The following is a 23,045-nucleotide window of genomic DNA, read 5'->3' as shown; positions in this document are numbered from 1 at the left end:
TTCCCTTCTCCAGGCTGAACAGTCTCAGCTCTCTTAACCTCTCCTCATAGGAGAGATACTCCAGTTCCTTCATCATCTTTGGAGCCCGTTCCTAAGGTCTCTCCAGTATGTCCATAGCTGTACTGCACTGAGACCTCTGGCCTTCTCTTCCAAATTATTTGCAAGGTTTAGAAGTCCTCTCTGCTATTTGTCAGAAGTCTTTGACCATATTAAAACTGTCTACTTCTTTTTGATTTTTGAAAAATGTTAAGGTTCATTTAAAAAAAAGTACTAGTATCCAGCACTTCATTTTATTTATTAATATTATTTTTTTAAATTCCCATGTCCCTCCATGCTCTCAGCATCACCTTTTCCGTTACAATTCTCATTTCCAACTGAGTGATTTGATCTTTGCTTTAAGACAATTTTTCATCTGTTGCTTATTTGGCTTTATTTCTTCTTGACCAGGTTTCACAGCTTCAGATTCTGTGTTGGCAGTTTCTTGGACAGTTTTCCTTTCCTGTTGACCAGATATAATCTCTGCCAGTATGGATGCTAAGTCTTCTATTGCTGGCCAAGCGAGAATCAATCATGCTGGATCTTACTAATATAAATCTACACTTAATAGAAATGTAATTCTCTTGGGAATTAATATCTACCCTAACGTAAATTTTGTCACATTTTATGAATAATTAGGAATATTAATTAATTATTCTATCCTACTTCCATGCGTGTTTGCAAATAGATGGCTATCAGGATAATTAAAATAGCAAGACAAGAGTAGCAAAATGGCTTCAGACTAGCAGCTATATAAATATATATATTTAGGAATACTTTCTGCCTGTGTTTCTCGGGACAGGTCGTTGTTCAGCTTCATACGCATGTGGACCTACTTTCCAGCTATTCTTGTTTCACATCTATATTGCAGAATCACTGTAGAGCCACAGGCATGTTGAACCCCATTGTCCTCTAGACCATTCAAGCTTAGCACAAATGCACGATCTAGCAACGAGAGCTTTCACTCAGCCAATTCTGTGTGCCCAGAAGTTCAGCTCAGCTTTTTCATCCTGAACAATGGGGAAGCAAGGGGGATAGCCTAATATTTTATCTTCTGTTTTGCCTACGTAGTCTTTGTCCACCAGCGTTTTGCAGCATTAAAGGCAAACCTCTTTCATGCAATAGCTTTCTAAAAGCCTTCCTCCTCTAGACAAGGCAATGATGAGTTAGAGTCACTGTTTGCTGCTATCTTGATCTGCTTTTCAAATGAATACGCCTTTTCTATCACCTATATAACTTGTTCTGCTCTTTCTGTGTCTTCCCACACCATGGCACAATTTCTGGGTTGAATACAAGACAAAATTCTGAAACTTTATTCTGCTGCTGCCTTATCTCCCAAGGATCCCCCCTGTCTCCCAAGGAATCCCCTCATCCCTTTGAGATTTGCTTGTACTTTTTTCACCGCTCCCAGTCAAACAAGTTATTGAAATGTTTTTGTTTGTTTTTTGCTGTTTCCCTCCCTCGCCTTCAGTCGATGTTTGTAAAGCATTTAACACTACACCAGGCGGGTTAATTTACTGCACTGGTAAAACAGGCTATTTGGAGTGTCTTGCAACACTGACATGTTTTCAGCTTGAAAATCAGATGTCTCCATCCCAAAGGAAAGAATTCTTGCCAAAGCTTTGTTTATATCGATGCCAGGTGCAATCTGGCCCAACAGTGGTAATGACATATGAACACTAAACAGTTTGTGAAAAACATGCTTCAAAATGAAATCTGAATCCTGTTTGTAAAGACCCAGGTAAGAGTCTTAGTAGGAATTTGCCTGCTATAGGAAAGTATTTCTTTGTAGAAACATTAATTTGGCTTCTGGGCTCCCTTTAGTGTTATTAGTGGCTTCTGAGTTCAATTTTTTTCATTACAGTTTGTTTTTCTTTTGCTTCTGGTAGAGTTTTCAAAGTCCCAGGTTTATTGTGTAGAAATATTTTAACAAAAATTACTGTAATTACTGTATTTGATATTTTATTTTGTACATAGCTCTTGCATGTATGGTTAACAAAATTAACCTTTTCTTTTTTTTGCCTCACAGAGAGCAACCCTGATTTGGTGAAAATTAGAAATACCACAGTGCAAAGCACACTGCAGCACCGCTTGAAAGGGAATTGCCAGAATTGAATTGCATCCTCTTCTATTTAAACAAGTTCAAAATAGGCTTTCATACCTAGAAGAGATTTTTTTGGTTACTGTAAAGTTAAACCTATGTAAAAAAACCCCTATGTAAACCTCACCCTTAGATTAAGTAACTCCCTGCCCATAATGTGAAAGTATCAGAAACCTTGTCAGGCTGCAACTTGCATATGTTTGTCTGAGGTCTGTGATGGTCACATTCCCTTGCAAACTTAGTCAGATAAAACTGTAGAAAACAGCAGTGGGTTCACACACTGAGAGGTCAAAATGTGCCCAGATTTTGTTTGCAAATCTGTATTAAATTGACACTCCCACTAAATCAGCAGCCATTTAAATGAAGATTTAGCCCTAAAAAATCAGTGACATTTATGTAGTGATCAGATTCTTCTCTCTTCAGAGGGTCAATATGTTAAAACCAAATACTCGTTGCTGCTATTGAGTACGTGTGCTGCAGTAAGGAAGGTGCCCAGTGTGACCTACATATCATATAGGCATTGAGCAAATCACTTCCTCAATGAGTAAACCGAACGAAAGCCGGAGAACAACAGCAATATGAGACTATTTGACAAAAAGCTATTCATGTAGGAACCCATTACCTCACCTAAGTGTGAGCCAGTGGTTTTGGGGTTTGCCTTGAGAAGAACTTTGATGGAAATTTTCAGGATGCCTTTCCCATGTGTTTGAAGTAAAATCAGGAGATCAGTATGCCTTTAAAATGAGAGAAAAACTGCTTAATGCTTTAACTCAAACTTCACAAATCATGATTCTTGAATCAGTGCCTCAGCAGAAAAGGAAAGATTCAGATTTGCAGATGGCAAGTTGTTTGCTGCAATCTGAAAGGGTCTATACTATAATGGCAAAAAACATGACTATATACACTTTCTTCCTCTGTCCATCTGCCACTGTTATAGTCTAGTGTGGGGTTGATTTTATTTAAATTTGGACTGTTTGCAGGCTGATTTCTCATTTCTGCAATCATTAGGTTTGTCACAAAAAGAGTAAATAGATTTTAAAAAACCCCAACAACTGCTGCCTTCATGCTATGTGACTTAAACAGTGAATAGACCGTTGCAATAGACTTCTGCTGAAGAAATCTGCTACTGGTCTGCATGGTATCTCATTCACTGACTGTGTATATATACATGGAGTATATATGTGTATACATGGACAGAATATTTGGGAATCATCTCAACGCTTGCAAGTATTTTCTGAAACAGAAGATGCAGAATAGTGGTAATGACCACACAGACCAAGAAAAACAGAAGAGAAATACATTAATAATAGAAAATGAGTAATGCAAATGGATACTTAATTTATTAATATTTAAAGGTCATAGGAAGAGTCATCTTGTTTTACTCACTTATTATTCTCCTTCATCCAGGGAAATTATACAGTAGTTTACCCTGCAAGCTAGCTTCCCCCACACTTATTTTGTAAGAAAAAATGTCAGTGGAGAGAGGTGTGTATTTCTCAAGACACAGAGACATTGTCTAAAATAAGGCTTTGTGCCTTCTGCCATCAAACTCTCCTTGTTGCAGGGAGCACTTGGTGGACCCACCTCCTGGAGCAGTGGTCCTTATGGACAAATCCCCCAGCCCAGGCTGGTCCCCTGTGCTTTCTTCATGCCCTTGGCTCCCAGTGGCACTGGTGCACCAAGGAGTTGTCCCCACCGCTCTACAGAGACACCCCCCCAGCACAACCCTCTCCCCAGAAGGCAAGCTGGAGTCTACGGGGAACAGAAACAACTGGCTAAAGCTGCCAGCTCTGCCAGGTTGATGGCATAGGAATTACAGCAAATAATGGAAATTGGCCCCTTAACATGTTATGTCTTTTAAATGGTCTGTGATGTTAAAGGGTGCATATAGCTGTTTTAGGGCTTGTAGGTCATTAGCTCAGAGGCTCTGAAAAAGTAATATCTGAAGACACACTTTTAAAGGGTTCACTTTAAATAGCTTATTCTGTGAAAATGCAAAAATATCAAACTAAAATTATTGCAGAATACTGATTCCCCTCTCTTTTGCAGTGCAGAAGGGGTATCAGCGTGCAAGCTGGAAACTCAAACCCATTGGGACAGTAAATATTTTGGACCTGTGTCTTTGGAAGATGGAAGAAAACAAAGCAGCTGCCAATAAGGTTTCATCCTGCTCTGAGTCCCATGGCAACTCCACCAGTGAAGAGGGAAGATGAGTTTGGCCCATTGCTTGGCAGTACCTTGCAAGGTATCCATCTAGATATAAGTCATCTGCTTTGTCTAAATACTATTGAAGTTTAGTCACCTTTTGGTGACTTTTTTTTTATTTTTTTTCCTTTTATATTTAAAAGGAACTTTGACTTTGTTATAGTTTGCATTCAATATTTGTCCTCCATCAAGACAGTATTGATATAATTTGGCATGCATGTTGTTCTAAAGTCAATGAAAACAGCAGTAAAGAGCTCTGAAGAACATTATTTGCTGTGGATCTGAAAATTTATAAATTTAGAAAATTAATAGGCGGGACACATTTTGTTGCACGGTTCTGAAATTAGGATCTTTGTCTAAAGCTGATGTAAAAAATAAATGTGTTTTAAGCTATGTGAGGCTTAAACTATCCAGCATCTTTGTCACTTATTCCATGTCAAGTGGGTACAGACTGCAGTGATTCTGATAAGGAGGCTTTTCACATCCATTTCTACAAAGTAGTAACCGGACGCAGAGGGAGGTGAAGAACAAGGGTCATATTTATAATCTGGAATGCTGCAAAATGTATCTCTTCGAGTTTTCAGCTAAACTGAGATATTTATCTTAACAAGATCTAATTAGACCTCATTTCCATAGCATATCAATTATTTTCCTCATTAGAGTAGCTAATGCCATGTTCGGATATCATGGCAATCAAGCTTGTGATTTCTGGAAAAACTGGTTAGAAAGCTTAGTATTAAGTGTGTTTCCAACTGTGAAATTTATCCTTCTGAGCAATGCCTCCCAGTTTACTCACTTTGTTCCAGGATTCTCTGCAGCATATGGCCACTGGAATCCATTAAATAACACAAAGTAAGACAAAGTCAGCGATGAGTCAAAAATAGCTGCACTAGTGAATCACCTTTCAAAATTCTGTCTCTAACAAGAAAAATAATGAAGAATAAGACATGCAATTAGAAGAAATTAAGGTCAATTTTCAAGCCGGGTTGCATACATGGTGGTTTCAAAATCCATGTTAGGCATCTCAAATAAAAGCAGTCTGATTGAACACCTGCAGCTCTTGGCAATGCACTTGTGTATATAAGGCAGCCAGGCAATTCTTGTACACAGAGGCTTTACCTCTCCATTTTATTTCCCCCATTACCTAAAACTCCAGGTCCTAATCGCTAGGTTTGACATGTTCCTTTTTTCTCCTAAGGAAGATACGCAGTGCTTCCAGTGCATGGCCATATGTGTGCCATACACTTGTTGGACAAGTCCCATTTGCTCAGCATGAGAGTGAAGGCACTTATTTTTATTTCAGGAGCTTTCGCAATGTATCTGGCCAAATCTGTTGTCACAATATACTTGAATTCCTTGCATCCAGCCTGAGTCATCTTAAAAGTTAGGTGTCTGCTCTAAGGATTTTACTAGAGCTTTTTTACAGTCAATAGTGAGAGGTCAGTATATCTGGAAGGAGATTTATCTTCTAGAGCAGCTGCCTAAGACATACAGATTATATGTTATTTGGAGGCACCCAGCTCCCTTGGTTGAAGCTCTTTCTTCCTAAAGAGCTGAGGCAAGCTGAGTCTCACCTCAGTGTTTTCAGGGCTGGTGTCTCCTATTCCAGATGAGACACACAACATTTAGCTGATATGAAAGGTCTAACTAGAGACCTCTGCTGCTATAAGAATATTGCACTAACAGTGGATCTGAGCTCAACGTGTTGTTGTATCGACATGCTGCATGGCTGAGGGCAAGGACATGCTTCCATTCACAGCTATACCTTAACCAAACACTAGTCAACTACATTTGTTTCCCCTCATTTAAAATACATCTAGTGCTCTGAATGGGTGCATCTTGAATGAGACAGGAAACACGCAAGTTTCTGAATAAAAGGAATTCTTGATGCATTTTCATAGAATCACAGGGTTTTGAAACTGTAGTTATTATTATTATTTCATTACTTTTGTATCCAACTCCCTTCATTCACAAACAAATATGGCTTCATCTGGCCATCCAAATAATATAGTCAAACAAAATATCCCAGGAAATAAACAACTGTGCTCTTCTGACCTGCATTATGAACAATAAAAAGTCACCTAAGAGTCCACAGGCTGTAAATACTGTGTCTGTCCCCTTATACCTATGCATTTAATGGGCATGCCTATGAATTTAATGGGCATATTCAGGTATTATGCAGATCGGAATCCAGCCACAAAACTCCTAATTGATTTGAAATTATATGGATGGTAACGGTGCCAGAAGACAATTTAGTGTGCTCTTTCGTACTGAGCTGAAGTTGTTTGGTTTTCTTAAAAGAAATAAAACTGATAATTGTCACTACAGTAAGTAAATATGTCTGAATACATGCAGAAAGCAGATCTATTGGGTAAGAAGGTTACAGAATCTCATTTTGTGGTCCATCTGCTCCCTCTTTGCTTACGAAGCCAACAGACACTAATCTGGGATGAAGAAACTGACAGGACATGGGGGAGGAGTAGATGGTCATGATTCCAGCTTGTTTCAGCTTTTCGATATATGTGCTCATGCCATTGTGATATAATAGAAGGAAAATAATGTAGTGAAGTGAGGAGGACAATTCAAACAATTGTGAATTGCAGCAGCATTTTACTGTTCTAGACTTTCTCACAATTTCAGTGCAATTTACATATTTTACCACTGAGATACGAGCACTCAAAATTAATGTTCAAGGGGAAAAAGATGCATTGCTGAAAAAGATTGTTAAGCAGATCATAAGCTGAAATAAACAGTAAAATAATCAGATTGAGCTAAAAAAAGTGTCCAGGGTACTCCTGTTGGATTTTTTTCCTAATTGGTATCTACACCGATGATCCTGGAGAAAAGGTGAACATCACTGTACAGAAAATTTCTAGCAACCCTAACATTAAAAAAAACCAAATAAAAGCAGTGCAAAAGGATGAGAATTAAATAAAAAAGAGATAAGGATAAAAACAAAATTCAAAGCCACAGACCATCAGTGAGAAAGACAAAGCTGAAGTGGCAGTGTGGCAAATGAGGGATGGCAAACGAGAAAGGGATGTGCTACGTGACGGTGCAGTAATAAAACCCAGCTAATAGAGCTGTATTGTGTCACCTCCACCTCTGCACAGCTCAGCAACAACAGCACTGACAGACTTTATTTCCAATTCTGATCACTTTGTCATCAGAAAAATGATAATAAATAATAAATAAATTCCTAAGGAGCAAAGTAAAAAAGAGATTAAAAGAGATAAATACATATTTTTTGGTTTAACTACAATCAAGATGCAAGGTATGTACAAATAATTTTAGCATGTGAACACTTCACTAAAAGTGATAAGTTCTTGAACATAGTAAAAGAGAACCATCACTAGCATTTTGGTTGAGTACTGTGAAGAAGTTATAAAAATTAAAGCTGTTTTCAGTGCAGAAGTGTGCCTAATGATTAAAGCACCTAATCCAAAATTTAAAAACAATTTCAACCACAGGATGTGAGGCGTTGACACAGCATAAGGTCCCTCTACCAGATGAAGGCTGTTCATAGTTTCTAGAAGGGTAACTTTGGCTCAGACAGTGGCTGTGGATGTGTATAAAAATGACTGGACTTCCCTCAACTAACCATGGATTTATCATGGATTCCTTCTTACCCCCTTCCCATTCCCAGTCCTCCAAAGCCACCTGGTTGTCCCCTGGATGCGGTTACCCTCCCTTATGTGCAGAGCCGTGATGATTCATGAAGAAGTTGGCTTAACTTTGATGCTTTTTTGCCCACTACAGAACAACTGAACTGACTGAATTGCTTCCCAGACCACACCAAACAGTAGCACAGTGCTGCTGATCACCAGTGTTGGGGCTGAGCTGGTGGCCCCAACCAAACACCATGATTTGGTCATGGCACTGAATGCACTGGTGTTGTCAAGGCAGTGGCCACACAGGGGCAACCAAGGAGAGCTGTGGACATCACCATGCATATGCCATGTGGACACTTTAGGACACTGGAGGAGTAGACAGTCAAGAGAAAGCTCTGAGCTAAACCTATGACACGGTCAATGGTAATGACAGAAATTCAAGGTCAGCTGTACAAGAAACTTGCCTGCATCCAAAGAAGGACACAGAAACAACTGTAAATGCAACAGGAGATTCCCTGGAGAAGCTATTGCTCCTTTGGCTAAGGACAACTCAGCTCTTTCCAAAAAAATTTAATGACCATAGATGGAGAAGAGATGACTGGAGGGAACCTCTTTGAAGCACTGGTTTCCAAAGATGACCATAAAGTGGCTTGACTTCCATGTCTCTCAGTGTGCAAGCAATGTTTGGAGGCTCTTTGTTTCATACTTTTTTCTGGGCATGCTGAGAAGTACTGGGCAAAAGGGTAACTTTTTGAGCTCCATTCTGCCTCACACACATATACACACCTACATAGCTGCCTCAGTCTTGCATATCTCAAACAGCCCAGGCCCTGACACAGGGTCTAAGCTTTCCATGGCCTCAGGCCTTTCTCCATGTGAGCTTGAGCTCTCTAGGATTAATGGCCATGAATCACAAGGTATTGATTTTGTGAGAGTCAGGAATTTCATATAGCGAAGACCATACATAATTACAGATCTTCCTCTGAACTTCATCTAATGTATTGGAATTTATAAAAATCAAACTTGGACTTGAGATAACAAAAAGGATTCCCAGCACAGCAAGCTTTTCCAGACAAACCTGCCCAGAACTTTTCTCTTATGGTTTAATGTACTGCAGGCACAGTATGCAATCACAGAATAAGGGTATGCTTGGCATGAGCAAAGATGTGCATTCATCAGCCTAGAATAGCATGGATCCAAGTCACATCCTCCAGTCTGTGTGGTGCCTTCAAATGGTCAGAGTGATCACCAAAAAGGCAATCTAAGCTCCTTCTCCTCACTCTCTTGTATTTTGGAAGCTGGTCTTGATGCATTCATCTTTCACTGAATTTGTCAAAAATTCTCTGTTCCCAGGAGTAAGAAGAAAATAACTTTCCTCTTTTACCTACACTGGATCAGGGATCCTTGGAACAAAAGGCACTCTCTTTGTGTTTAATAGTCCTTGACTGGATTATTTAATGAATATACTCTGTTTCTTTTGGACTGATGTTCATTTCTACACTATCAAGAGGGAAAAGAGTCTAACTATACATTGTCTGAAACAGAGCTGCTTTTCAATTTGCTTGGAACGTGCCACTTGATAATTTTTCTTGTTTGAAGCATATTGGCATCTGCAGCCAAAGGCAGACAACTCAAGGACACAGCTGGTCCTACGGGCTCTAGAGAAACCCTGGGAACAAAACCAGGCCTGCAGAGTTGAGAGAAGACTCCACAGAGTGAACATGCAAAATCAGACTTGGCAGAGAAAGCCACCATGAGTATGGAACACAGCCAGGCTTCAGTGGGTGCCTCAGTGGAAAACATAAGGGCCTTTGTCCAGAACATGATTAGCAGAGGTCAGCTAATGAATAATACAGTAACAACGCTTTCTCCTCCTCTAAATCCATGTCCAGCCTTGACATCCCATCTCTTGATACAGCTGGAAAGCCCAATGCAAGCAAAGACTGCTTTGACAACCCATGTGTCCATCACCTGTGGGAAAACAGGGTCAAGAACTTTGCTAGCTTTCACTTTGCAGCCCCAAACACTTGGTAGTGTAGCAGCGAAGGCTACGCAATCACCAACTTCCAGGTGGCTATGGCAGTGGTTTTGTTTCCTGTTTGCAAGGGGATTCATCAGCTATAAAAATGGTCCTTCTCATCCAGCAGCTCTTCCTCTGCTGCTGAGCCTTCACTGTTCTGCTGCTGGACCTCTTGTCCTTTCCCCCTCCTGCAGGACAGACACTGGAGTGCTCTGTAAGCCCAGATCCACCGGCACCCCGGCTTTCCCTGTGCATGGTCTGGATGGCACGGGAGATGGTACATGAAACTGGAGACTCTCAGCACAGCTCTGATAACCCCTATGGGGTCTTTGCTGTCCCCTGTCACATGCTTCTGTGTTGTGTGAGCTGCTGAAAAGCAAAGGGCATCATGGAAATGGCATAGAGTTTCTGTGGCAGGTTATCTGATGTGGTGTCCAGTGCCCCGCACTGCAGGAGGTGGGAAAGCCAAATGCGACAGGGCAGGGAATGCCGTGCACCAGACCCATGTCCCACATGGGCAAAACCAGTGTTCCACATGCCCTCACCTGCTCAGCGGAGGTACCTGATTCTGAGCCACATCCACTGACTAAGCAATGCATCAGATCATGCAGCACCAGCCTGGAACTGACTGGCTGGGAAAAGAGCTGGCTACTGGAGTGGTGAGACCTGACAGGTGGCACACAGATGGAAAAAAACTAAATCTCTGTCATCTGCTTCTATTTGATTCACTGCAAATTCCTTTCTGGGGAAGGAAAAAAAAATCGTGTCTTGTAGAATGAAGATCTGGGTTTGGAAGATCATGAAATACTTCAGTTCCTACAGGGACCTAAAGACCAAGCAAAATCAAAAGCTCTGGAGAAATCAATATTCTACCTCTCTGCACATCCATTTTGGGATCCCACCTTTTGGTACAGCCAAGCAGTAGGTGAAACCACAACTTGTGGTTCTTCTTCTACCTTCACTCAGCCACTTACTAATGCATAACTTGGTTCAAATACAGGTATCTGTTCTGAAAACAGTATCCATGACTTCTAAAATCCAGGTAAGTCAAAACATTGTAAGGATTTACTGCTCCTGGTAAACAACCAGTTGCAGTAACTTCTTAAGAAGGAAGCAATGCCAGGCAAAAATAACATGGGTAGGTAGGTTCAAGGAGCTAACTAATCCATCCTAACTGGGCAGACCTAGAAAGAACTGCTGCCAACCATACATATAATAGAAACTACTTGTTGTTGTAAAATGCACCCTGAATACAATTATAAACAGAATTGACATGAAAATACAGATGTTCAGATGAATGAATTAAAATCAACAACAATTTTGATTGGTTCATACAAAATGTAATTGATTTTTTTTCTGCAGATAGATCAGTATACGTAGTTTTAAAGGAGAACCCAAATATACTATATTTATCAACAGCCAAATTTAAGAGATTTAAATGGAGCTTTACATAGGTGTTGGTTAGGAACCAGCCCCCTTGATTCCAGACCATGCAGGGGCTAGTACTGTCCTCTGCCTGTCACTGGACTCCCACCCTTCCCACCAAAATAACATTTGCTTACTAATGGCTCTTTCTCCAAAAGGCGTAAATGGGCTCTTGTTTGAGCTCCTCACAGATTCAGCTATATTCTTTTATCTTCAGTAATCTGGAGATTTTTTTTCCCTGCAGATAGTTTCTGTGTTCTACTCACTGCTATTTGCTAGAGAAAGACTCTTGGGCTTTTTGCCCTTTGTATTTCCTCTCTTCTTTCATGTGGAGAAGACTGCCAACGTGGGATTTGCAAACTGCTGCCAATATGGGATTTGTGCTGCTGCGGCTGCCAATCTTTAATTTAGCATATGTATAAAGCTAATTTTTGGACACGATGCTAGTGCCTGGCATCTCTGCAGGAGTCAGCCAGGTTGTAATGTTTGTATTGTACTGTGCTATAAAAAACAATAAAAAGAAAATATAAAGGAAAAAGCCTTTTATCTCTAGCTTTATAGCTACAAATATGGTCTAAATACTTGTATTCTCCCTCTGCATCTAAAATTCGCTTTCTCCTTTCTGTGTCGTAGTCCTTTCTTTTAGATTTGCAGTTTGTGTTGCCTGTAGTAGGAGCCAATGATAGGCTTCTGCTCCCTACTGAGCATATCTTCATATTAAAATGTATAAATTCAACTCTTTAGACGGAGAAAAAGGACTAGTTTCCCTTTAATTATATTTAAACCACACAGTCACATGCGCAAAGTAATACTTTGTCCTTTTAAAAAATGTTTTAATACAGAGAGTCAGAGTAAAAAATATAATCATTCAGGAAACATCGTTCTTATAGAAAATGTAAGCTTGACTACCCTTCTTTGGCAAGGACATCTACAGTTTGGGAGGATGTTCCTGCAGAGAATTCTCTAAAATATGGCGCTGCCATTCTGGCCGCTGCGTGGGAGCGGGTGTGAGCCAAACTCCAGCTCCTGCAGCTCTCATTTGGAGGACCCCATGGCCATGCCTGGGAGCAGGCACAGGGGAAAGCTGCTGGGGAGGCCAGTGGTACTGGGTGGGTAGAGGGAAGCAGCTTTATGCTGCCCCATGATGGTGACTATAGCAGGACAAAGGCTATAACAGGATGATACATTTCCCAGTGGTCCCAGATGGATTTATAGATGGATTTATAGGAAGAGAAGGATTCCTAGGAAGAGACAGTTCACAGTTCTTCCTTGCAGAGGGAATTTTCTAAACCTTTACCCAAATCAGCCCTTGTACTCGAAGGGTGGATGTTCACTAGAAGAAGCGCAGCATAAAGTAAATTCCAGAGAATGGGCTGTGTTTTGGAAGAGTATGGCAGACCACGACAGTGGCAAACCGAGCTAGTGATTTAAAGGAGGACCATGACTGCATCCAGTTGCAGCATCCTTCCCCAAATGCAGGGGGAAAAAATCAAGCAAACACAGAGAAATATGAGGGGTTTATACATTTGCTTTTTACAAATATTTAGTATACCCACAGGCTGCAGAATCTATTTTGATTTTTTTTCTTATCAACAGAGATTTTTGCTATTTCTTCTTCCATAACAGATATCAGACAAAGGAAAAGGATACTGCACCATTCTGACATATTTTTTTCATTTTAATTATTGTGATTTAAATTGCCCCATCTACAGAAGACCACAATATAGCATTCACTACCCAGTAATAGAAGGTAGTTTTTCCACATGGCTAGACTGGTATTTTCTAAGAAGGAGATCTGCTAGCTTGCCTACTTTCACAGCGGCAGTGCCATGTGCAGTAATGAGACAGGATTATTGTTGCAACTGCTCTTGAAGGCCTCTCTCCCCAGGCAGCCAAAGAATGACTGAGTCACGCAGGTGAAGCATTTGCTGTAACGAGACAGACAAACCCCCAAAACTCGCATCCAGAACAATCCCCAATGTATCCATGCCTCTAGCTGAGGGTATGGGGAAGTGAGAACAAAACCACTGATGCTGGGAAAAAACAAATAAAAACTAATTATTTTAAATAAATAAATAAATAAATAAAGGTGGAGGGGTTCTCATGTTAATATACCCTGCACAGTCATGCAGAAAACTCAGAGTTTGATTTCTAATCCCAGCCTCTCGTTGCCCCGGCTGGCAGGAAGCACGCACAGGGTGGAAGGAGGTGCCGTGCATCACTCAGCAGCAGCCCCTCCGGCTGCCTAATGAAAGGGGCTGACAGGCTCTTACAGGAGACCCATCCAGCCCGCCTTGGCTGGGAGGATGATGGCCTTGGCAAGGAGCACTGTGCCACAGGAGGGGATTTTTTTCCTGGCTTTCTAAACTACATCCTTGAGGCCCTGTGTCGCTGCCAACTTCTTCTGCCCAATGCGGGACTGTCCAGGACTCCCTCTGGGGCTCATCCGCCGGTTGGAGAAGCTGTTACTGAGAAACACAGGATACCCTCCCAAGCCTGGACCACCCTCGCTGAGCTTCCTGCACCTGCTGACTGGGAGACTCAACATCGGGACTGGGAATGGTCGCAATAACAGCGCCATTGATAGGAAGCGTAAGCACCAAACAATTATTTATCTTGCACTAGGAGTTTGTAAGGTGGGTATTGTGAGGAGTCCTCTGTAAGTTGGAAATCAGCTCTATTCCCAGAGCACTGGTGCATCGGAAAACCCTACTGACAGGCAGCTCAGAAATATGGAAAGGATTAACACTGTGAATGCCAGGATGGTGTCACCAATGTTGTGGTCACGTAAGCAGCCGTGCTCTGAGCCCCCCATCCTCTTCCATCAGGGGGGCAGCAGGAGGAAATGTTTACATTGTCGACTGTAACCGACAAACATGGGACAAATACTATTTTATAGAGCTCTGTGAAGTACTGGGAAATGGTGAGGGGATTCCTGCATCTTTGCTTTGCTATGCAAACTCTTCTCCTGGGCAGCAGGCCGGAAGCTCTTGTGACTGCTCTGGGGAGTTATTCCTTGCGACTAAGGTCTCATTTGCACTGTGATTACCTGCTGTGGTTTGGATCAGTCACTTGGTTTCACAGCACACAGGGCTGCCCTCTGCTATGAGCCAGTGGCATCTGAAGCAAAGCAAGCAGTTAAGGAAGCTTCAGGCTTGTCTACCAGGATAAAACCTACCACAGGTTTTGTTTCACCTGTGTCTGGCCCTTCTCTTCTGATTAAATCCTATGATTTATTAAGTTTACCTGATGCAAGAAGAGCCTAGGCACCATTTTCCCTAATAAGGTATCACACAAGCTCATGCAAGTACTGTTGATCCTTAAGATAAAGATATTATCCCCCAACTGAAAGCACAGGCCAGTATCGCTGTCTGACCAACCACTGGTGACTTTGCTAAACCTGCCAGAAAAGGGGTTGCTACCAAGTCTTGTTGCTGTCAGAGAGTTCAGATCTTTGACAGCGCCAACCAGTAATAAATCTGAACCAAGGGACAAGTACTTAAACTGCATGCTGCATCACGAAACCTATTCAGAAGCCTACACAAAACCCAATCCAACCAAAACAAGAACAAAGAGCTTTTTCGGGAGGTCTTGGTATGACCTCATCACTGACCTGCTGATTCACCATTCAGTTAGGCAAAGGATTCATGACACTAGTCTTCCGCAATCATGTGAGAAGGGTACCAAATAAAATGGACTCACTGGTGTGAAACATGAAATTATCCTCTCACATTTCATCTGTCAATTATTTCACATCAGCAGTCAAGGAAAACAGATGTAATGAACAGCTCATCATTCAAAACACTCACCCACTAAACCCAATTCCCTAGCTAAATATATTCAGGGGAAGATCGGCAATGGTTGGATTTACACGTGATGTGAGTTGAGTTCACTGGCCAGTTTTCCATGTTGGACCACACCAACGCAGCTGTACCCCACACCTCTGAGAGTCCAGACAGCTGCCCATTCCCAACACATGACCCCTCACCGTACAAATGCCTTGTTCCTGAATAGAAGCGCAATGCCTTAACATCACTTACTTGGTATTCTGGACATCTACTTCTCCTGGTGTACCAGTGCTCAAAAGAACCCTATCTGTGCAGGGCAATAAAATAAGGACAATAAAATGGTCAGGATAGCAGATAATCACCATTGTGTGCAAGGTAGATCACAATCAACAGTGAAAGTGAGGGCACATCAAACATGAAGACTACAGTTTGACTCCAAAAAAGACTGATGTTCCCCAAAACAAACTACAGTTAAGAGACAGGCAGACACTCCAAATTTTTCCATCTATTTTCTTCAAGTCTTTGTTCTTGACAGCCTTTTCCATCCTACCCACTTCAGGACTACCAAAGCCTGAACACCGCTGACTGTATCTCAGTGCAAGAAATACCTTAAAATTGCACAAAGGAGATAAATATCACTGCAGATTGCTATTTAAAAATGTGTTACTATGACTAATGGGAGAAGAAAAAAGAGTATTTTTTGCTTCTCATAATGTGGCATACACCTCTGTAACACAGCCATTAAATCCAGAGTTTTTACATATAGCCCTTTGCTGACGTAAATATTAGAAATGGATAATATATGGTCAGTGGAGCACTGCTGAAGCACAGGCAGTCACACAAGAGTGATGTTTCCCACCTAATCGCACAAACATGCCGACAAACCATGGCACCTCGGTGGTCTGGTTCCTCACTGATATTTCAGTTGTTCAGCTGCCGCAGCCACAGACACAGCGAATTTTGAATTAAACACTACTGCTCAGCGATGCTGACACTCGCAGTCAAGCATATCTTGATGAAATTAGAGATGCAGAAAATATTTTTTGACAGAGTGCACGAGCAAAACAGCCAGAAGTGCAGCGAGTTCGGTGTGAATGGCTCGTGCAGAGAGAGAGACCAGAGAGATGTTGAAAATTGGACTCTCTGATTTTGGCAGGAAGAGGCGCATTTTATTAGCAATCCATGCTGCAAACATAACTTTCCGACTATTAACAGTTTTTAGTTGCCAAAAGAAAATCACTATTTCTAATTCCTTCTCAGCTGTTACATTTATAATGGAAAAAGAAAAAAGAGGAAGGCAAGCAAGCTTATATCTCCATTATGTAAAATATCAGATAAGTGTAGAATATGATAGCATTCCAGTTTAACAAAATCTTCACAAATGTAAACACTTTACTACCTTCTCCCCAAACCCAACACCTGTAATTCCGCAACAATTTAGCACACATATTAAAAATGTGCAGGAAAAATTTGCAAAGCGTCATAGACTAAATAGGAATTAGTAAAAATAAGACTGGTTATTCTTACTGTTGCTATTTATTACCTAGCACGTGTGGTCTTAAAAGTCTAAGGGCCCTTTGTTTCTTTGAAGAAACACATTGTGTTCTGATTTTCCTTTGAGTTTAACAGAATGGAAATTTTAAATTAATAGTGCAAGAGACAGCAGGATTACATCCAACCTGTAAAGCTCCAAACCCCACCTGTTTTACTATATTTCTTCCTAACCTAGAAGGAAAATACAGCTTTTCTGGCTCTGCAAGTACCACCGTAATCTCTGAGCAGAAGAAATTGCTATGAAACAATACTTTGTGTCTTTGACTCAGAGGTTTGAATGGGCTAAATGAGACTTTTAAAGCAGCATGTCTAAACTCCATTGAAAACATCCTCAGCTTTTCAGAAGGTCCTCAAAAGTTCACTAAGACACAGCATGTGAAAATTAGTAGCTAGCTCCTTTGCAGAGAAAGGCTGGCAAACTTGACTGGGAAATACCCTTTAGTTATAGCAGAGAGAGTGGCCCTTGGGGAAGGGCCCAGATGGACTTGGCTCCCATGGGCAGCTACTTTGCCCAGCCAGAAACACACTGCTTGCCACTAACACCAAACCAGCTGTTCTCAACCACAAGGCTATATAGCTAATAATTGCAAAGTTGTCTTTATCCAGTGCTCTCATCATTCTAGCTAAGGTGACCACATGTGAGTTTTCCAGTTACATTAAGACAGCATTGATTAGCTGCTCTGTGAGGTGAGTGGTGACATTTCCTACCCTGCATTGCCAGAACATGGCCAGCATATGTACTAGCTTGCAGAGGACGGGTTCTTGAAAACAAAATACAAATTCTCCTACATATCCTTAGTGAAGCCATGGATGCTGGTTAGAAGATGATGGAGAGCTGAGCAGTGCCTGGTGTGCAATGTTTTGGAACCCATACTTATGACAGAGCTGAAGGAGCAACACTGTGTCTGGGCACAAGGCAGGAGGGATGTGTTCAACAAGGAGCTCCCTAGACTACAAGTTGCCAACTGAAGCACACAGCTGCTGATGGCCACTCTTGCTCATTTATCTCTGTGGCTGGGCACAGCCAAGCACGTGTGGCAGTGGGAACTCACCCTGAGACCTCCTAAGGCCCTGGATGCTGCCTGCAGCACTGTCACACAATAGCCCTGGGTCATGGTACTCTCCTTTCCCACCATGAAATACTCCCAAAGCAGAAGGGACATGAAGTTCCGGTGACATAGATGAGCAGGAAGCACCCCATCCTCACAGGAGAAGCACTGGACTCCAGCCCCTGGTAGGAGCCAGCCACAAGGGCAGACCTGATGTTCCTGTGGCCGGCCATACTCAGGTCTAGCTCAGCCTCTCCGTGCAATCTGGGCCCCCAGTGACAGCACAGAGGAGCAAGGGGACAATGAAAACCAAGGTTTCTTTTGTCCTTCCACTAGACGGCAGAGGGACCCCTGCACGTGCGTGCTTGCATTTTGAAGCCAGGCCCTGGGAGATGCAGCAACCATGACAGCCTCTGCACGATGTGCCCTGCCAGGCACCCGCTGGGCCAGCGTGGCTCTGCACCCACCCCTACTGCTAGCCCCCTCGCAGTGCAACAATTTACCCTTGAATAAATTAGCAATAATTGGAAATCCACTTCACTGGACCTTACGCAGCATGACTAATGTGACTCACTTTTTAGCTCTGTTCCTTTTGTGTGACTACTCAGCAAAGAGGGTGCCTTAGAAAAGAGAAGAACCAGTAAACTTTATGCTGTGGAAAAAGAAATGACAGTCTCTGAAGAGTGATATAAAGGTTTAATGGGTGATTTGGATGCACAAGAAGCAAGTGTTTTAAGAGTACTGTGGAGCACAATGCTTCTACTGATGGCTTTTTTGCCTTTGTATCCTTGTCTTTACCTTTTAGATGGTGCATGTTAGTTTTGGTGGCACAGGGATAAGGCTCAGAAAAGTACATCTCTGCAACAAAAGGAATACAAATCTGCAGAGCACAAATAGTTTTGAAGAAAAACCCCAGACTTGTGCTATTTACTAGCAACATTGCAAGGGTTTGGTGAGCTGAGAGCTATCTGAATCTCAGCCTTTGTCTTTGCCTAGATATCTTATGAGAATGTAGTTAAGCCATTTAAATCTCTCCTTTGTGGAAAAAAAATAATATTAAAGGGTATTTAGAATGGTTAACACAGTGAAATTACACCATAAAAATCTAACATACAAGAAATGTAATTTTAAAAAAGTGAGAGTATAAACATTGTTAATTCTGAAGTGTCACATACATCAGTTTTCTTTCGTAACCCTATTCAAGCTCATTGTATCAAACTAATTGCCAGGTTATGTTTTTTCAAAAAAAAATAAAAAGAGGAATATTCAGCATATAAATGCCTGTGTATGCCCTGTAATATAGCACAGCTACAATATTCAAACAATTTGGCAAATTCTGTGCACTCACAATAACTTGCAACCTGGTATATGAAGTAAGCACTATGAATTACAATATAGAATTTGTGACACAATCAGCGTGGGTTTATTAATGTTATATGCAAATGCCATGTTTAAATATTTATCTTTTGGTACCTGCCAACAGGTATTTTCCATTCTAGGGGGAGTACTTTTCTCTTGATTTATGCACATAATTCCTACTACATGAAGCCCAGATATGCATGCAGAAAGAGAGAAAAATGTATCCCTGTAGCTACAATTTTTTCTATGACATTAGTGAGACGTGTTTCACAATTTCTGTGCAGGATCCTTGAGCAGAAATTGTGGTGCATGAAACAATCCCAATTTCCAAGGAAAAAATTATAGCCTTTCATTCTCATAGCAGCATGTAACTAAGGTTTAGATGAGTGAACAGATGCATGCAAAAATCAGCCATGAGAATGGAAAACATTCATTTTCACAATCTGCTAAATCTGCTAGGTATGCATGAAACGAAGCCAAAGAGATCTCCAGCAGAACGCAATGTCACAGTCTTGGCACAACAGGGAACTTTCTCAGATGCAGCTTGTGCCAGCACTGGCACTTCTACTGTACAGCTGTGTTTAGAGATCACCAAAATATACTGGAATCTCAAAGAGTTAATAGCATGACTGCTATTGAAATATATTCTCTCCACTTCCCACTTTTCCAGGAAATTAGATGTGATTTTTTTTCTTATTATTGCAGCTACTGCTTTACATGAAGTAATAAGTTCAACAAATTATCCAAGCATGTTTTCCTCAACACAAGTCCCTTATCAAACCCTTTCAATGAAAACTCTGGTGTTCCCTTCACAACACTTACATGACCCAATCTTAGTGACCTCATGAAATGCTGAAAAAGATCCTGAATTTTATATTATTTTTTTTATATTACTGTTATTCAAAACTAGAGGAGAAATGAGCATATAATTAGACTGGGTAGATCAGATTGAATTAAAGGGTAGAGTCAAATCTTCTCTTAAGTAGCTGTTTCTCAGAAATAAGGCCTCTGACTTTCCAAGGGTGAATTATGTCATATTTTGTTGAAATGTAGATCTTATCAATTTAATTTCACAGTTCATGCCTGGCCTCCAAAAGCTTGACTCTCTAAAGCCCAGAGAAAGCAACTATATTGAACACCACTCTGTCTCATTCTAGCACATTAAAACAAGGGTCATGGGCAAGAAAGGATATATGGAAAAACAGGAAGGGAGGAGACCATTTCCTTGAGTGGCAGGCTTCATCTGATAGCTCCTTTGTACCTCCTCTTGGCGTGGAGTCTCGGATCCTCCTGTTATTAAGAGAGGCACCTTTAATCTCTTTTCCCCTAAATGCCATTGCTTGGAAGCACTTGGTTTAAGCAGCACCTTCAGGATGAAGACCTTTCTCTGAAGTGATAAGGAGAGTCTTTCCACAGAGGTAGCATTGTTTTCTGGTCTCTTGACAGGAATCTTTAGGAAATATGGAGCTTCACACATAGGGGGAATATCATAGCTTATCTTTTGGAATCTTGGATCAATTTTAATGGGAAAAAGCATTAAAGGAACTTGTCACATGGCTTCTGGAACCACATGGAGAGTCAAGGATGTCTCCACGCTCCAAGGCTGCCGCTCAAGCACTTGCATTTCTATTTCTTGGCAAAAACCACATTTATGAACTCACTTGATTTCCAGAACAGGGTAAAAACCAGATGCCCTGCTTTGCACCATGCAGCTTACTCCCTGGGATGTCTACATGAAAGTTAGTGTGATGATGGGGTTTATTTTAAGGTGGTGGTTGATTGGTGGCCTACGGTGTTGCCCTTTTCATGCCACACTCTGGAAGAAAAAAAATAACTAGGAAAGGAGGTGTGCTCAAACCAAGTCACTCTGTGAAGTATACCTTCCCTCTGATCTATGACCTGGAATCAGTCCCCAGAGGCAGGGAGGTAGATGCTGCCAGGATAGCCCTCGGATTGCTTACAAAACTCTGCTGGAGTCCTGACATGAGGAGGAGGAAAATGAAAGGAATAGTTTAGAAAAAAATACTTTTGTTTAGGCCAGATCTGTGACCTGTAAAGCTGCCTCAAAAAGAGTACACAGCCTCTATACTTCCTTCAGAGGCTCCATCAAAAGGAATGCCTGGAATCTGCAGCTCCGTGCAGTATAAAATTTCACTGCATACTCCTTCCTCTTTGTTAAGCTCCAGAAGCATGTGTTATGATTTTGTACCTTCTTCAATGACTTTCTTGACCTTTGCTGGGCTATCTCTCTTTTTTTACTATTCAAAAAATTTCCAGGGAAATTTCTACCAGACAATTTGTGTAAAGCAGATGTAACACCAGCATCTACTTCTCTGGTTTGTCCTATAATTAGCAATAATGATTTTCACAAGTGCTTTGAGTACTCTGCATTCAGGGAATCCCAGCAAAATCTGCAAGTTTTTCAATACTGTAATGCAAGGTTAGTGCCTTTCCTTCTGTGGTGAATGGGGTACAAACTCATATTTTTGGATGCTATGTCATGGGTTACAGAGATGCTTTCACATAAGTGAAAAACACGTAATTCCCATTCTCTGACAGCCCAGTGCAGCCACTCGGAAAAAAAGCAACAACAAAAAAAATTGAACTAGTTCAAAGCAAGCTCTTTACTGTACGTGCTGTGAGGCTACCTTGGCAGGCCTATAGGTTGCTACCACGAGACTGACAAATGCTGGGGAACACATTTGCATGGTTCGGTGAGTCCATAGGAGAGAATATGGTGTGCAACCTTGGCAAGCGTGGAAAGCGCGAGTCAAGGAAATGTGTAAAGTGCCAAAAGGGAACCGGCAGAACATTACACTTGTATGAAATGGGAGTAATCTCATTACCAGAGGTGATAACCATTGCACCCCTGATGGAAATGCATAATTACTGAAAACAGCTAATCAACTGCAAGAGCAGCAGGGTAGCCAGAAGCTCCTATCTATACCATCTACTGTGCTTAACCTAGTTGAGCTGCTCCTCCTCCTCCATCACCTTCTACAAATGGATCGCTAAAACATGCTGCACGTACACACCCTCACATGTGGGTCAGCACAGCTAAGTGATACAGTGCTTTGAATTTTTGATTGCAAATAAAACATGCATCAGTTCTGTGAAGTCTCCTTCCTAATTCTTTAGGATGCTCAAGCACACCACACTTGCAGCTGTTCATTTCATAGCTGCATCTATAGATAAACAGGATTTGCAAAAACAGTTTAACATCTGATTTCTATTGAAAAGAAGGCAACAGCAAGTTTCTTGCCATTAATCTCTGACTTTGAGAAATCTTGGTTTATATGCGCACATATATCAGAATATGTGTATGCATACATATCGGGAACACTTGCTCAACCTCACTGATGGTGGAACTGTACTAATGGGATGCTGGATTCACCAGCCTTTAGCACATAGTTTTTTCTTTTCCTGACCCTTGCAGATTTTATCCAAGCACTTCCAACAAAAGGAGGAACTGTGTTGAATTCTTTATCAGACTGCAACAGGTGAGGGAAGAGGACAGAGGAGGGAAAAATTAGCTGTCAGCAGTTAAAAATAAAATATACAATTTCCCAGATACAACTAGAAAAGCAGTAAAAACTACATGAATTTTTTCGAAGTCTTTAAACAGGAGCTGGCAGTCTGTTAAGAAAAAGCATAAATGAAAATTTTCCTAATGATGGTACCAGTTTCATGTCTGTCAAGGATCTGATTTCTTGATTAGGTTAGTAAACTAGGACTAGAACCACACAGGGACACATACACTGTGATGCTTGAAAAAAAAGCCATAGACTAAAATGTATAAGCTGTCCCTGGAGCACAGATATAAATCCAGGTCTTCCTTATCTTAGGTTCATGTCCTAATCACTGAACTAGAAAGTCAGTTTCAGGCCTAGCTTTGGT

General features: G+C 41.3%; 1 protein-coding gene and 1 long non-coding RNA gene across 6 annotated transcripts in view; one reads left to right on the top strand and one right to left on the bottom strand.

Annotated features, from left to right (window-relative positions):
* The window catches only part of CLYBL (citramalyl-CoA lyase), a 169,368-nt gene that overhangs the window by 40,779 nt on the left and 105,544 nt on the right, over positions 1-23,045 (bottom strand). The gene's annotated exons all lie outside the window — the stretch shown is intronic.
* The window catches only part of LOC135409916 (uncharacterized), a 92,182-nt gene that overhangs the window by 67,953 nt on the left and 1,184 nt on the right, over positions 1-23,045 (top strand). The window contains exons 2-3 of one of the 2 annotated variants that reach the window (XR_010428422.1): positions 4,187-4,382; positions 11,643-11,939. This is a non-coding gene — a long non-coding RNA (uncharacterized LOC135409916). Of the gene's footprint in view, positions 1-4,186; positions 4,383-11,642; positions 11,940-23,045 lie in introns of those variants that run through there. The other variant, XR_010428421.1, reaches the window with a different exon arrangement.

This window comes from Pseudopipra pipra, chromosome 2 (genome assembly GCF_036250125.1).
Source record: "Pseudopipra pipra isolate bDixPip1 chromosome 2, bDixPip1.hap1, whole genome shotgun sequence".
Taxonomy (NCBI): Eukaryota; Metazoa; Chordata; class Aves; order Passeriformes; family Pipridae; genus Pseudopipra; species Pseudopipra pipra.
Note: the sequence above shows the minus strand (reverse complement) of the source record. Positions and strands in the feature narration are given on the sequence as shown.